Source organism: Schistocerca piceifrons, unplaced genomic scaffold (assembly GCF_021461385.2).
Source record: "Schistocerca piceifrons isolate TAMUIC-IGC-003096 unplaced genomic scaffold, iqSchPice1.1 HiC_scaffold_968, whole genome shotgun sequence".
Classification (NCBI taxonomy): Eukaryota; Metazoa; Arthropoda; class Insecta; order Orthoptera; family Acrididae; genus Schistocerca; species Schistocerca piceifrons.
This window is the reverse complement of record NW_025729243.1, coordinates 90,776-95,000: the sequence shown is the minus strand read 5'-3', so window position 1 is coordinate 95,000 and position 4,225 is coordinate 90,776.

The window sequence follows — 4,225 nt, the reverse complement described above, 5'->3', positions numbered from 1 at the left end:
GGCTAGAGTCTCGTTCGTTATCGGAATTAACCAGACAAATCGCTCCACCAACTAAGAACGGCCATGCACCACCACCCACCGAATCAAGAAAGAGCTATCAATCTGTCAATCCTTCCGGTGTCCGGGCCTGGTGAGGTTTCCCGTGTTGAGTCAAATTAAGCCGCAGGCTCCACTCCTGGTGGTGCCCTTCCGTCAATTCCTTTAAGTTTCAGCTTTGCAACCATACTTCCCCCGGAACCCAAAAGCTTTGGTTTCCCGGAGGCTGCCCGCCGAGTCATCGGAGGAACTGCGGCGGATCGCTGGCTGGCATCGTTTATGGTTAGAACTAGGGCGGTATCTGATCGCCTTCGAACCTCTAACTTTCGTTCTTGATTAATGAAAACATACTTGGCAAATGCTTTCGCTTCTGTTCGTCTTGCGACGATCCAAGAATTTCACCTCTAACGTCGCAATACGAATGCCCCCGCCTGTCCCTATTAATCATTACCTCGGGTTCCGAAAACCAACAAAATAGAACCGAGGTCCTATTCCATTATTCCATGCACACAGTATTCAGGCGGGCTTGCCTGCTTTAAGCACTCTAATTTGTTCAAAGTAAACGTGCCGGCCCACCGAGACACTCAATAAAGAGCACCCTGGTAGGATTTCAACGGGGTCCGCCTCGGGACGCACGAGCACGCACGGGGCGGTCGCACGCCTTCGGCTCGCCCCACCGGCAGGACGTCCCACGATACATGCCAGTTAAACACCGACGGGCGGTGAACCAACAGCGTGGGACACAAATCCAACTACGAGCTTTTTAACCGCAACAACTTTAATATACGCTATTGGAGCTGGAATTACCGCGGCTGCTGGCACCAGACTTGCCCTCCAATAGATACTCGTTAAAGGATTTAAAGTGTACTCATTCCGATTACGGGGCCTCGGATGAGTCCCGTATCGTTATTTTTCGTCACTACCTCCCCGTGCCGGGAGTGGGTAATTTGCGCGCCTGCTGCCTTCCTTGGATGTGGTAGCCGTTTCTCAGGCTCCCTCTCCGGAATCGAACCCTGATTCCCCGTTACCCGTTACAACCATGGTAGGCGCAGAACCTACCATCGACAGTTGATAAGGCAGACATTTGAAAGATGCGTCGCCGGTACGAGGACCGTGCGATCAGCCCAAAGTTATTCAGAGTCACCAAGGCAAACGGACCGGACGAGCCGACCGATTGGTTTTGATCTAATAAAAGCGTCCCTTCCATCTCTGGTCGGGACTCTGTTTTTTTTTTTAAAAAAAAAAAAAAAAAAAAAAAAAAAAAAAAAAAAAAAAAAAAAAAATCTTTATTGACCATCAAATAATGATTATACAAACAACCCACCTCCTTATCTGATTAGTGGGTCTTACTTGCTACTGTTAGTTACATATTAGCAGCTAATTTTATTTTATGTTTAGTTGTGAGCTACAGCTATATATTAGTTTGAATGGGCAGTATAGAATTTATTCTAATTTCTAAGTTTTTCGCTAACCTACATTCTACTTCCTGCAGCGTCACAGGTGTGTCAGCAGTTTATAAACCTACTGTGTTGCCTTGCCCATCGAGCTAATCCCGATGGGCGTGCCCCTGACACTGGGCTGGCCAGGTTGTAAATCGCTGCAGGATCCTAATCTAAGTTTCTAATCTAAATTCCTACTAACTAATTCTAATCTACGTCATCTCCAGTGTAATGTCGATGTCGGGTTAGTCATATTCCCCACCCCCCCTAATCCCACGCGTGGCGGATTCCAGACTGAGGGTCGGCCTATCCACACGCAGGCGGAATGGGAGTAGGGATCATTGGTCATAATCGGTGATATTCAGTCTTGTTCCCTCATGTATTCCCTTAATACCTTCTGTGATACCTCGTTGGCAAGTTTGTTTATTATATGGAAGGTGTCTTCTTGTCTTATTAGGTTATAGGTGTCGTGGTTAGGTAGTTGGTCACGTAATACAGAGGCAACATCATTGAAGAGGGGGCACTCGTAAATCACATGATCAGGAGTGCCCTCCGGTTCACCACATTCACACGCAGGTGTGGCCCTTTTCCCAAACCGGCATAGGTATACCGGGTAGGGTCCATGTCCAGTGAGAAAATGGATTAGCCCTCTGGTAGGTGCAAAGTGCTTCATCTTTAGTCGTTCCCTAATGCTAGGTATCATCTCATGTGTCCTTCGCCCTGTTTCATCCGCATCCCAAAGTTCTTGCCATAATTGTGCTCCTCTTTGCCGAATTTCGCCCTTGTCCCTTGCCCCAACACCTAATATTTCCTCTGTTTTTGTTATATTTCCCTTTTTAATCCAGAACCATGCAGCTTGCTCTCTGATTTTAATGTCCAGGGGGCAGAGCCCCATTATGACTAGTAGTGCTCCCCCAGGTGTTGTTCTATAAGCACCCACCGACCTTAGGATCATGCTCCTTTGGACCCTTCTCACTGACATGGCGGGCACCACCCTCGTGAGCCTGTGTGCCCAGACCCCCGAGCCGTAACCCACTATCGATGTTAATATACTATTGTGATAAAGTTGTATCAGATGTGGTGGTAGGTGAAATCTTCTATGTCCTATTGATATGAGGTTATTTAATGTTTGTAGTGCTTTCTGGGTTACGGTTTCAATGTGCTTCCCAAAGTTCCACCTCTCGTCAATGATGATGCCCAAATATCGTGCGTCGCGTCTTCTAAGAACCGGTGAGCGGTTGATTCGTACAGTTGGGTTACGAGTTAGTTGTCCCTTCAGTAGTAAGTAAGTGGACTTACTTGGTGACACCGTCATTTTGGTGTTTTGGCACCATAGTTGTAGTTTGTTTAAAGCCCTCTCTATTTTAGGTTCGATGTCTTCGCGGCTACGGCCGCCAACCAGCAGGAGGAGGTCATCCGCATAGGCTATCACCTCTAGCACTTCTTCACTTTGTTGTAATGTGTCTAATAGAGGCTCCATATGGATGTCCCAAAATAGGGGCCCTAACACGGAACCCTGAGGACAGCCCTTTGTTATAACTTTTCCAATTCTCTTGCTAGAGGATGATAGCCCGACCTCCCGTTCTTCACAATAGCTCCTCAGACAACCATATAGCGGCCCTGGACACTCCTTCTCCCGCAAGCAGGAGAAGAGCGAAGGCCACCACAGGTTGTCGAAGGCGCCACTGATGTCAACCATAATGCCCACCACGTACTTATGTGGGGTAGAGCCACAAACCTCAGCAGCCAGGGCGATCGCATCAGATGTCGATCGCCCAGGCCTGAAGCCGAATTGCCTGTCGCTCACCCCACGCAGCACTCTGTGTGCAGCCAGTCTGTCAGCAAGTAGCTTTTCTAATATTTTCCCTAGTATGTTTATTAGACAGATTGGTCTATAAGATTTTACGTTGGTAGGATCTTTATCTGGTCCTTTCCTAATGATGACTACATTTGCGGACTTCCACACCCTTGGAATTTTTTGCTGGATCAGACACTCATTATATAAGTGAGTGAGTGGTGCAGTTAGCTGGGGAGCTAGGAACTGCACCACCTCAGCTACAATGCCATCTGGCCCGGGAGCTTTGCCTCTTTTAAGTGATTTTATGTGGGCAGCCACCTCTTCCTCCGAGAAAGGGTAGACTGCCGTATTGTTGATGTACTCATTGAAATTATCTTGTCTTAGTTGTTGTTGCTGAATAGTTTCCCCATCCGCGCTATCGTCAGGCAACAGGGACCGGAGGAGGACCTCAGCAGTTTCCTGCCAGGATTCCGTCATCCTGTCCCCATGCCTGACTGTTGATAATTCCAGTGGAGAGCGGATCTTTTCTCGTACTAATTTATACGGTGTACCCCAGGGGTCCAATGCCAATTGGCTCTGGACGAAATTTTCCCAGCTTTGTATCCTAACAGCCTGGAGTTCTTTCTGAAAACGAAGTTTAGCATCCCGATACTGCATCAGCCATCTTTGCCGTTCTGGCCAGACGACACTGCGCTGGTAATATCTTCTCAGCCTTCTGACAGACCGGCGCATATTCTCTAGTTCGGGCGACCATGGCGATGGAGAGGCTGCAATGGCCCTCCTCCTAGTTGGTACGGCAGCTTTCACCGCGCTGGTTATAGCATTGGTCAGTTCTTCTGCTCTGTCATTTATGTCAATGTCAAAGTCTGCTTCACCATCCGGCAAGGCAGGAATGACGCACTCCCTGGCTAATCGTTCCCAATCAGCCCTTCTGTAATTAAACTGCATCTCC